Source organism: Berghia stephanieae, chromosome 9 (assembly GCF_034508935.2).
Source record: "Berghia stephanieae isolate SIO BIC M18660-M18661 chromosome 9, UCSD_Bste_1.3, whole genome shotgun sequence".
In the NCBI taxonomy this organism is placed as follows: Eukaryota; Metazoa; Mollusca; class Gastropoda; order Nudibranchia; family Aeolidiidae; genus Berghia; species Berghia stephanieae.
The window spans coordinates 18,991,071-19,004,246 of record NC_088368.1 but is presented as its reverse complement, the minus strand read 5'-3'; positions in this window follow the sequence as shown (position 1 = coordinate 19,004,246).

Here is a 13,176-nt window from a genome sequence, read left to right as displayed (position 1 = left end):
GAAAATTGAGTCCTCGGAAAATTCTCTTTACTCACATTTTCTCACCGTACTCAGGTGTAAAATGAGTATCTGGCTATTAACAGCATTGTCTCTGTCGAAATAAAATGCAGTAATCATCGTGCAGGTGTCATTTCTCTTCCGACATTAAAAGACAAAGACAAAACAAACACATAGAGACTAAAGTATTTTGATTTAAAGAGATGTACTAATGCTTGGTTTGTTTTTTGGTTATGTACTGAAGAAGAGTTTTGAGTCCAAAACGTTCCGTGTTTGAAATTAACATCTTTTCCGAAGCTGTTATATTAAGTTGTATTCATATTTTTTTTTACTATATAGATAATATGCGTTTGGCAAAAAAGCTAATTGCCATCCGGAAGTATGACGGAACAACACACAAACCTGTGTGTATCCATGAACGTTTATAGTCAGGTTAATACTCATAAACGCGGATGGCAAAAAACAATAACAAAGACCTGATTGACGTCATCTTCGAACTATCTATATACAGCTTCTTGTACCTAAGAATAACTTTGACATGGAATGACATGAAAACGATATGATACAAAAATATCTTGATAGATACATTGTTAGTGATGTGGCAATTTGAGACGATTTCCTAACACGGCTATAATAGGAACTTCTGATCACACCTGTATCGATTTGTGCTTCGATTTCTTTCGGCGATATTTATAAACATGGCAAATCAAGCGTGTCAGATTATCGCCAATGACGTCACATCATGTGATGTCATGGTTGATGTGTTTTTTTAATCCTATTGATGCCGTTTTACATGAAAATGTTTTTTTTTTCATAGGGAAGAAATGTTGTGACGTCACACCTTCTACTCTTCCGGTTCCAAAATCATTGGAAGTGTGGATGTAACCAGTCCTCCTGAAGGTAATAGTGAATAGACTACATATTTGATAAAAAGGTGGAATAACTATTTCATCAACACACTCAATCCTAGAGATTTTTTCTACTTTTCAAAATTGGAAAAATGTGTTAAAAATGAACATGTACATAGAAAGTTTTATTCAACTATCATTACCATGCAAAAACGAAAAACATAAGCTTTGATAGTACGCCTATAATTTGTCTCAGAAAAATGTAATTAATAGGCATGGGGTAAAAGTAACCCCGGGTGAACTACGGATATAGTCGGTGTCAGGGTTGAGTGAGTTAACAGGATGTATAGGTAGATTCTTAGGATTACAAGACAAAAGAGTGAGCATGGATGATATTTGTTATATTATTATGGTTATCTTCTATATGCGTGTGTGTGTGTGTGTGTGTGTGTGTGCGTGTGTGTGTGTGGTTTTCATGTCACGGTTAAAGATATATGTTTGTACACCACATTTACATGAGTACATTTAAGTTGAAATACTATCTTTACCACGTGTATCATTATTGTAATCTTTAATCAATAGATCTATGGCATTACTATTAATATTAAGGGCATTCAAGGGATTTTATCCTATTTTGCCCTAAACCATATGTTATGTTATGTTATGTTATGTTATGTTATAACATATTTAGACTAGAAAATAAGACGTCGTCACTCTGAAACATGAAAATCTATTACACAAGGTTTGCATCCAGTCCTCCGGAAAAATGTTTGTACACTTCTATTGAGATTAGAACCAGTTTTTTTAAATATTTTTGTTGACACCTCAATTATCATCTAAATTACCACTAGTAGAACTCCGATTTGTCGTGATGGGGGGTTTTTAAGTGCATAATATTGCATGGATGGGCAAAGGTCCACTTGACCGTCAAGAGACAATCCTTGTAGAGGAGCCCCTCTCGGCCAGCCCCAGTATTGAGCTTTATATAGCGCAATATCCACTAAATATGCTCAAAGTGCTTTACGAGGGGTCCCTGCTCAACAGCAAGATTTAACATGTATGACGAGACATGCGCCTGTTAGGCGATATTACAATTTTTCGGACAAAACACCGCTGCTAACGGCCAGGTACTCATTTTACACCTGAGTACGGTGAGAGAATGTGAGTAAAGAGCCTTTTCCAAGGACTCCACTATGCGCCGAGCGTGAGGCTCGAAACCAAGACCTTCCGATCCGAAAGCGAGTGTCATACCTAGTCCACATAGCCGCACAATGAATAATAATAATAATAATAATAATAATAATAATAATAATAATAATAACGATGATGATGATGATGATGATGATGATGATGATGATGATGATGATGATGATGATGATGATGATGATAATAATAATAATAATAATAATAATAATAATAATAATAATAATAATAATAATGTCTTGACGGGAAATGCCAACTACAACAAAAAACAACAACAACCACAACAACGATAACAACAGCAAAAAAGACGAGATAATAATTAAAACAACATCCCCTCGGGTAAAAGTCAATCAAGTTATGTCCCCTTGTGGCGATGCGAAAATTGAGAAGCCTTATGTTGTAATATCGTGTCTTTTGTTTAGCTGAGGTATCGATTCGATAGGGTTTTTTTTCCATTGTATTCTCATGCTATCAACGGCCTTGATTGTACTTCAACTCTTTCGATTGCGAAATAAATTCTTGTCCTTACATATTATTGAGCTTTTATATAGCGCAATATCCACTAAACGTGCTCAAAGCGCTTTACAAGGGGGTCCCTGGCCAACAGCAGCACTTAACATGTAGGACGGGACATGATGCCTGTTAGGCGATATTAAATTTTTTTTTTCTGGACGGAGACAATCTGTTAACGGCCAGGTACTTATTTTACACCTGAGTACGGTGAGAGAATGTGAGTAAAGAGCCTTTTCCGAGGACTCAACTATGCGCCAAGCGAGGTTCGAACCCAGGATCTTCCGATCTGAAAGCGAGTGTCATACCACTCACTGCGTGGCAATTTCCCCTCTGAGCGGTATTTCAGTGCTAGGTCAACCTGACCCCATTAGTGGGGTCAGCCCATGGGTAGAACAGGTAGCGGTCAGTAGGAATCAAAAAAATCGAAAAAATTTTTATTCTCTATTGTCTTCTGGCACTTTTCTATTCACTTCATATCTTGTTGTTACCAACATAAGTGCCTGCTCCACTCACTTTTCTGAATTAAAAATTCACCCCATACACCGGAGCATACTCAATGTCTCAATCGTTTCTATGTTATATGTTTGTGTTGAGAATATTGGCTATTAAGCTTAACTGCTGGTCAAAATTATTCGCGATGGTGGTGTACGAACGAATCGGCGGTCTCAAGAAGTGGGTGAGAGAGGGATCTAGTAATGACTTTGAGTTTGAAACGAATATTTTGTGTTCGTGGATAGCTCACACGGTAGAGCCACGCTCTCACCTGCCAGGCGGAGTTGTCGTACCAATAAGGTCGCAGGTTCAAACCCCACCACCGCCGCGAAAAAATTTTTATTCTCTATTGTCTTCTGGCACTTTTCTATTCACGTCATATCTTGTTGTTACCAACATAAGTGCCTGCTCCACTCACTTTTCTGAATTAAAAATTCACCCCATACACCGGAGCATACTCAATGTCTCAATCGTTTCTATGTTATATGTTTGTGTTGAGAATATTGGCTATTAAGCTTAACTGCTGGTCAAAATTATTCGCGATGGTGGTGTACGAACGAATCGGCGGTCTCAAGAAGTGGGTGAGAGAGGGATCTAGTAATGACTTTGAGTTTGAAACGAATATTTTGTGTTCGTGGATAGCTCACACGGTAGAGCCACGCTCTCACCTGCCAGGCGGAGTTGTCGTACCAATAAGGTCGCAGGTTCAAACCCCACCACCGCCGCGAAAAAATTTTTATTCTCTATTGTCTTCTGGCACTTTTCTATTCACTTCATATCTTGTTGTTACCAACATAAGTGCCTGCTCCACTCACTTTTCTGAATTAAAAATTCACCCCATACACCGGAGCATACTCAATGTCTCAATCGTTTCTATGTTATATGTTTGTGTTGAGAATATTGGCTATTAAGCTTAACTGCTGGTCAAAATTATTCGCGATGGTGGTGTACGAACGAATCGGCGGTCTCAAGAAGTGGGTGAGAGAGGGATCTAGTAATGACTTTGAGTTTGAAACGAATATTTTGTGTTCGTGGATAGCTCACACGGTAGAGCCACGCTCTCACCTGCCAGGCGGAGTTGTCGTACCAATAAGGTCGCAGGTTCAAACCCCACCACCGCCGCGAAAAAAAAATTTTTATTCTCTATTGTCTTCTGGCACTTTTCTATTCACTTCATATCTTGTTGTTACCAACATAAGTGCCTGCTCCACTCACTTTTCTGAATTAAAAATTCACCCCATACACCGGAGCATACTCAATGTCTCAATCGTTTCTATGTTATATGTTTGTGTTGAGAATATTGGCTATTAAGCTTAACTGCTGGTCAAAATTATTCGCGATGGTGGTGTACGAACGAATCGGCGGTCTCAAGAAGTGGGTGAGAGAGGGATCTAGTAATGACTTTGAGTTTGAAACGAATATTTTGTGTTCGTGGATAGCTCACACGGTAGAGCCACGCTCTCACCTGCCAGGCGGAGTTGTCGTACCAATAAGGTCGCAGGTTCAAACCCCACCACCGCCGCGAAAAAATTTTTATTCTCTATTGTCTTCTGGCACTTTTCTATTCACTTCATATCTTGTTGTTACCAACATAAGTGCCTGCTCCACTCACTTTTCTGAATTAAAAATTCACCCCATACACCGGAGCATACTCAATGTCTCAATCGTTTCTATGTTATATGTTTGTGTTGAGAATATTGGCTATTAAGCTTAACTGCTGGTCAACATTATTCGCGATGGTGGTGTACGAACGAATCGGCGGTCTCAAGAAGTGGGTGAGAGAGGGATCTAGTAATGACTTTGAGTTTGAAACGAATATTTTGTGTTCGTGGATAGCTCACACGGTAGAGCCACGCTCTCACCTGCCAGGCGGAGTTGTCGTACCAATAAGGTCGCAGGTTCAAACCCCACCACCGCCGCGAAAAAATTTTTATTCTCTATTGTCTTCTGGCACTTTTCTATTCACTTCATATCTTGTCAGTAGGAATCTGTGATGCCGCTGATGGTAATTAATTGTTGCAATATTTCATGGTATTGCTCAGTTGTTAACATGAATATGAAAATTGTTCACTCACCACAAGCAAAGCAAGGGTGTCTTTCATCATATGCCATGGGTGATAAAAATGTATCCTCTTAAGGCTGCTCATAAGAGAGGTGTCAATTTAGTGGCTTTTGAGCTATCAATGAAATTAATTTGTTGTAATTTGCATATTAATAATTTAATTCCCAGCGGCAGAAAATGATTGAAACAAGTATCATTATAAAGTAAAAATGATGATCTTGATACATGCCAAGTTTTGTTGTCCGGGCAGTAAAATCTTAAAAGATATGATTTTTTATTGTAAATTTCTTATTTGGCATGACTTGGTGAGATCCTCATTTTCTCTCCCACAGTCTTCCATGCCATGAATTATGTCCAAATATCAGTTTAGAAATAAAATATAAACCATTATACGAATATACTATTAATCTTATATTTTAAGCATTTAACTGATTTAAATATTATGTAGTTTTGGGCACATTTGAATGCCAAATTTTTAATGGCTTGATGGCTTTTTTCTATACTTAAATCCCTTATGATTCAAGTCAAAATTATATTTTTTATGAATGTTAGGCATTATTGTTTGAAGATGTATAGTATACTGCTTTTGTGTGGTTGTCTCAGGAAATGACGGCTTTATAGTGTCATATAGGTGTCATGTTTAGGGTCATTGAAATCCATCTCAATTACTGGTATTTTTGCATGTTGAATAAGTAACATAATGTAAGTTCAAGTTCTCCTTTTGTGCACAAGTGAATGTGTTAACTTTTTATAGACTGAAGCGTCCAGATATATATGGCAGTGATTTCCCAAAAATTAAATGATCTGCTGTGGTATGCCTGTGGTGTTGTACTGATTTGACTCTGGTTGTTATTCAGTTGTTTTATCTCTAAATTTGACTGACTGGAGTTCAATGGTATGTCAGATGACTTTATAATACAAGGACAAAGTGTGTATTTTTGAAGGAAAGGAGATGATTCTATGTAACCTGTATGGACAGTGTGTTCGTTTTGAATGTATTTGGTCAAAAAGGAGAAACAGGTTGCTACTTGGAATAAACTATATGCCCTCATAGTTTTGAATCCTCTTTTGTCCACATACTCTACTATGTCCGTCTGTTTGAGCAAATCATTTAATTTAACAGTACCAGTGCTTAGTGTTTTTTTGTAATTGTTGATTGTTACTGCAATATTTGTAGCATGTCCAGTAACCTTGTTGGGTGGTTGATTTTTTTCTTGTAAAGAGGTCATATTTTATAGGCAGATTGATAGTAAATTGAGATACACAATATTGGTTTTTAGTTTTTACTGGTCAATAAAATATTAGCTTTATGAGTTATTTTACCACATAAAGACATAAATGATATCAGTTTACTATTATGACCAACACAACTGTTTAAGAGGAACGGAAATGGTAAAAAAATATACGGAACTAACAAAACCAAGAATAAATCAATAAAATCAACTGCCAATATGATAATATTGCACAGGAACATAGATGCATATGTGTACTTTTGATATTTATTAAAATTCTTGAGATACTGCCGCTGAGTTTTGAATAACAATTTTTTTATTTAAGTGCTCCATAATTTACAAGCACTTAAAATTCGATCCACATTTTGTGATATTTAAAGAAAACTATTAACCACTAGAATGTCAAATTTTCACTGATGTTTAGAAAGACAACAGATTTTTCAAATCAAAATAATGAAGTGAAAGAGTCTGTTATTGTTTTCCCGCTATACAGACATATTATAAGACCATAAATATCAATAATTGCCCCCATTGGACACGGGACTGCCTGATACCAGTTGAACTCCAATGACCTCACGCAGGTAGCTAGCAGGGAGGGTTATTGGTCCATTGGGAGTTCCAACTGAAATATCACTGATTCCACGCAGTGCACTAGGCCACATAGCCTCAGATGTGGGGAATCGCCATCTGGCCATTGTGTTGCCAGATACATTATCAGCACACCGACAAAAAAAAACTTATTTTAAAATTTGGCCAAAAACCTCGTCCTTTAAATATCGATCGATTTAAATGACCCTCATCTTGGTAAAAAAAAACCTCTCAAAACTGGGACTTCCCGAAGTCCCAGGTTTGAGAGTTTTTACCAAGATAAGGGACATTTACATCGATCGATATTTGAGGGACGAGTTTTCTGGCCAAATTTTTAAATATGGGATTTTCCAGAGTACGGCTGTACAGACTTTGTCAAAGGACTGATTTTTTGTTGATTGCTCAAAAGTTTCACCTTGATCGACGTGTACGTATATTTTGCAGGTCTGACATCTGAACCCGTTTATGGGCCTAGTTTAACAACGTTGCAATGGATAGAATTTTGCTTCACTTTTTTTTTTTTTTTTTTGGAAATTCCATTCACAACAATGAGCCCAAATAAGGAATTGGGTTATCAGACCTGAAAAATAAGTGCACTTTGGCCTTTATCCATGTTAAATTTCCCAATACAGTAGTATAATGATCAGAATCGATGAGTGTCTGTCTGTACATGATAGCCTTTACTACCCTGCAAACAAGTTTTACCCCCCCCTCCCCCCCCCCAACCCTTAACACCCCTACCCCCCACCCTTAACCCCGCCCTTAGCCCCCCCCCCCCCCCCCCCAAAAAAAAAAAAAAAAACAAAAAAAAAAAAAAAAAAAACTGATATCAAATACGAAATGTGGGTATCTTTTTTCAAATATTATTAATTACCAACCCAGACATCCTTTCTTTCTTTAACCAGGATTGGCGAAGGGGGGGGGGGGGGGGGGGAGGGAAGGGGGATAGAGGGGGGTGGGAGGAGTAGTCAACATTGACGGAAAATGACAAACGACGAGAACGGAAAAATGAATGTCGTCACGTTAATTAAACAACATTGTCTTGGACAAACGTCGGCGGTCCGGCTAATTAATTAATAGAATAATATTCATATTGTCCCTTGTGATGGCCGTGTGAACTTTAATTAGGCTTTTATGTAGGACAATGGGAATTCTTTTTTTTTATATCTGTTCATTTCTTTTTTTAATTTTTTTTTTTTGTTGCTGTTGTTGTTGTCCAGATGTGACCTTGATTCTTCAACTTTTTTTCTGATGGCGAAATGTGCTGTGGTCCAACTTGAGCTTTATATAGAAATTAATTGTAATATCGCCTAACAGGCGTCATGTCCCGTCCTACATGTTAAATGCTGCTGTTGACCAGGGACCCCTTGTAAAGCGCTTTGATCACAATTAGTGGATATTGCGCTATATAAAAGCTCTATTTTTTATATATTTAAAAAAAAATCTTAAAGAAGAGATGAAGGTGTGACGTAGGTACTACTGCTATTCTGCATTTTCCATTATTAGCTTGTTTTAACATTGGTGTAACGGATAGTATTTTGAGTTGGTTGTGTGGAGTTTTTACAATGCATCGATGAATGGGCCCATAACAATTTGGGTTATCAGACCGTCAAATACGTGCACGTTAGTTTGAGAGTATTTCTATTGCCACAATACGGTCATAACAACTTCAGCTACCTGACTTGCGCAGAAGTACACCTTGGTATGAGAGCATTTCCATTACAACTATGAGCATATTATTATAACAATTTAGTTTATCAGACCTTCGAATAAGTAACCGTTGTTGCAAATGATTCATACGCTGATTATTTTTTTTTACATGTTCAACCATATTAATTGCCATTCACGTGTGCAAAACTTCCTGGTTGCAGGATTGAAAAAAAGAAAAAGAAAAGAAAATTAAAAGAAACGAATAAAGCATACCATGAAGTTGACAACCATTTGTCTCTTGGGGGAAGATAAGCTTGACAAAATGATAAATAAGATAAAAATGAAATTAATAATAAATACAATTAGCTTTATTCATTCGCTGGGTTAAACTTCTCTTGAGTCTATAATCTCGGTAAAGTACCGAGTAACCCCAGGCGTTATCCGCAGCTCACAGTGTCGCGAAGTGATCAATAAGAGCTAATTTTCAAAAAAAATATAAATAAAAACAAAATGCTGACATGGGGCTCGAACTCGGGTCTCTCAGATGAAAGGAAAAAAGCCATATCCACTCACACAGAGATTATAGATAGTAGAAATTACTTAGCAATTACTTGTTAACCTTCAGCCAGACCAAGCGGACCCAGCCACCCAATCACTTCTAGGTGGATATGTGAGGTGTGAGGGTTGGTGGAGTAGAAATTTATATAATCTCGACTTCAGCTGAGATCATTACGTTCCCTTTGCGTGTGAAGCATGTGCTCTACCAACTGAGCTATCGACCCCTGATAGAACATGTTATTACATTGAAGGAATAATGTAACCAATGTAGTGCGGCTATGTCGTGTTCTTGTAGTATGACACTCGCTTTCGGATCGGAAGGTCCTGGGTTCGAGCCTCGCTCGGCGTATAGTTGAGTCCTTGGAAAAGGCTCTTCACTCACATTGTCTCACTGTATTCAGGTGTAAAATGAGTACCTTGCCGTTAACAGCGTTGTCTATGTCCGAAAAAATACATAATATCGCCAACAATCTATCCATTACAACTATGAGCAAATTATAACAATTTAGGTTATCAGACCTGCAAATAAGTAACCATTGTTTGCAAATGATCTATACGCTGATTATTATTTTTTTTTTACATGTTCAACCATATTAATTGTCAATCACGAATCCAAGACACATATTGTCTTGTCCTAAATGTTAAATGTTGCTGTTGGACAGGGACCCCCTTGTAAAGGGCTTTGAACATGTTTAGTGGATATTGCGCTATATAAAAGCTCAATTAGATGCAATTCAATGTAACAAATTGTTGAATGACGAGATTGTTTGGGGTTGAGTTTAATGGTTGAAAGAGACACCACTGACTGTCTTCATTAACTCACTCAATCCTAGAGACTTTTGCTACTTTTCAAAATTGGAAAAAAATGTATTAAAAATGAACATGTGCATAGACCGTCTCGATAATTTTATTCAACTATCATTAACATACAAAAACTAAAATCAATAACTTTGATACTGTACGCCTATAATTTGTCTCAGAAAAATGTAATAAATAGGCATGTAGTAAAAGTAACCCCGGGTAAACTACAGATATAGTCGGTGTTAGGGTTGAGTAAGTTAAACGATGACCCGGCGGGCAGCGTGGCTCAGCGGTACGGTCTTGCTTCGTACCCAAATGGCACCGAGTTCGAATACCCCCTGCCCTGCGCTGTGTGGCCTTGTTGAGCAATTCACCTCGCCCTCGCTCAGTTTGCGCCACTGCATTGCGGCTGACGCCTGGTTTATTTTTTCAGTCTTCCTTTGGAATACACCCTAAAGACAAATATCGCCTAAGGAATGAATAAAGGGAATGTTATTTATTAATTTAATTTAATTTAATTTAATATCTCGGTGTAAAAATCAATATTGAGAAATGAATATAAAAGAAATAGTAAATGAGGGACCAAAAAAACCCCCAACAACTTGAGCTTTTATATAGCGCAACATCCACTAAACTTGCTCAAAGCCCTTTACAAGGGTTCCCTAACCAACAGCAACACGTAACATGTAGAACGAGCCATGACACCTGTTAGGCGATATTACAATTTTTCCGACAGAGACAAAGGCTGTTAAGGGCCAGGAACTCATTTTACACCTAAGTACGGTCAAACAATGTGAGTAAAGAGTCTTTTCCAAGGCCTCAACTATGAGTCGAGCGAGGCTCGAACCCAAGACCTTGCGATCCGAAAGCGAGTGTCATACCACAAGACCACATAGCCGCTCGAGGAAATGTTCTAGTATCTCGTCATAAAAAAAAAATCAATATTGAAAAGGACATAAAACTAAAAGCCATCAAAGGGAAACAACAACAACAACAACAACAACAACAACAACAACAAAAACAACAACAACAACAACAACAAAAACAACAACAACAACAACAACAACAACAACAAGATAAAAGTTTAATTAGAAATCTTAGAATTGTCTGTAAATTCAACTGTTCCAAATCTTGGCCATTCGATATTACGTCGTTGATTTCATTCAAGTAATATTATCGTCAGGGACAAATTTTACATAGAATCCGGTGTGTCTTTTTTACGAAACCCGACGAAACCTGACAAAGTTATGGGATGTAGGTAGCAGTGGGGACTCAGGGACGTGTACACCATTGGGGAGCGAACCTGGGACTGGGTTTCGGCGGGTTTCGTAAAAAAGTAAATAGTGCTTTTTTTTTTTTACGAAACCCGCCGAAACCCGCCGATAACCATAGTCTCAAGTTAACTTCCGACTGGTGTACACTTCCCTGAGTCTCAGGTTCACTCTCCACAGTTGTCTATTTCCCATAACTTTGCCGGATATTGTCGGGTTTCGTCGGGTTTCGGCGGGATTCGTTTAAAAAACACTAATTGCTTTTTTACGAAACACGTATATATAGATAGTTCGAAGATGACGTCACTCAGGTCTTTGTTATTGTTTTTTTGCCATCCGCGTTTATGAGTAATGCTCACTGAACTGTATTAACCCGACTATAAACGTTCATGGAAACACACAGTTTTGTGTATTGGTCCGTTATACTTCCGGATGGCAATGTTATGAGCTTCTTAGCCAAGCGCATACTATACATATAATATATATATATATATATATATATATATATATATATATATATATATATATATATATATAATAAACATTTGAAATATAATTAAGATAGTTTGACTTCTGCAACGTTGTTATCGAGCGTTGCTCTCATCAGGAAGTTTATAAATAGCTCCTTTTATACTAAAGTTGAGCACTATTATTTCATGGTTTTTGTTTTATAATTTATATATATATATATATATATATATATATATTATATATATATGTGTGTGTGTGTGTGTGTGTGTGTGTTTTGTGTGTGTGTTTGTGTGCGTGAGTGTGTGTGCCAGTGTATGATATAATCAGTCGGAAGGGTGAACTTTTTGGATTTGCATTTCTGAAAGAATATGCTCCCCAGAACAATTTAATCTTTATTTGAAGTAAATCGGGTGATTTTTCATGAAGTTATGGTCATATGTATTGGAAAGGTATCCAGCATCTTTTTTTCAAATTTCATACTTTTTCAACTTTGAAGTGAAATTAAGCTTTGATATTTCCCGAAGATGCACAAAAAACGGTTGATTTAACCATTTATGACAAGATCTCATTTTGAATAAAAATTGACTTTCACACTATACTTGGCAATATCTATATATAGATAATATACATAATATGATTACATAATTAAAGTGATCATGTGTCATTTACAATAACGCGTCAAATCAGAGTTTAAAGTACCGATTTGATAAGATGGGTCTCAAATGTGTCCAAAATGATTTAAAATAGAATACAAGAAGGATTTTTGTGATTCCAGAAGCCATATTCATTTATCAACCCCCCCCCCCCCCCCCCCCCCCAAAAAAAAAAAAAAAAAAAAAAAAAATTTATACAAAACAAAACAAACCCTTACAACATGACGGTGCCGTTTAATTAATCTGTTAGCTGCTGCTGTACTTTGGAAGAACGTGTATTTAAAATGTGTACAGAAAACTCGTCCTTCATATAGATAGTATGCACTTGGCTAAGAAGCTCATAACATTGCCATCCGGAAATATAACGGACGAACACACAAAACTGTGTGTAATCCTGAACTTTTATAGTCTGGTTAATACAGTTTAGTGAGAATCACTGACAAACGCGGATGGCAAAATACAATAACAAAGGCTTGAGTGACGTCATCTTCATTCTATCTATAAATATAGGTCGATTACTTTAACCCTCCCACCTCGCAAAAAAAACAAAACATCTCAAACCTGGGACTTTGCAAAGTCACAGGTTTGAGAGTTTTTTGTTTGATTTTGTTTTTGTTTTTTTTTATTTTTATATCAAGATGAGAGTAATTTAAACCGATCGAAATTTGAAGGACGAGTTTTCTGGTCAAATTTATAGATAGAATGCGCTTGGCCAAGGAGTTCACAACATTGCCATCCGGAAGTATAACGGACCAACACACAAACTCTGTGTAACCATGAACTTTTATAGTCTGGTTAATACAGTTTAGTGAGAACAACTCACAAACGCGGATGGCA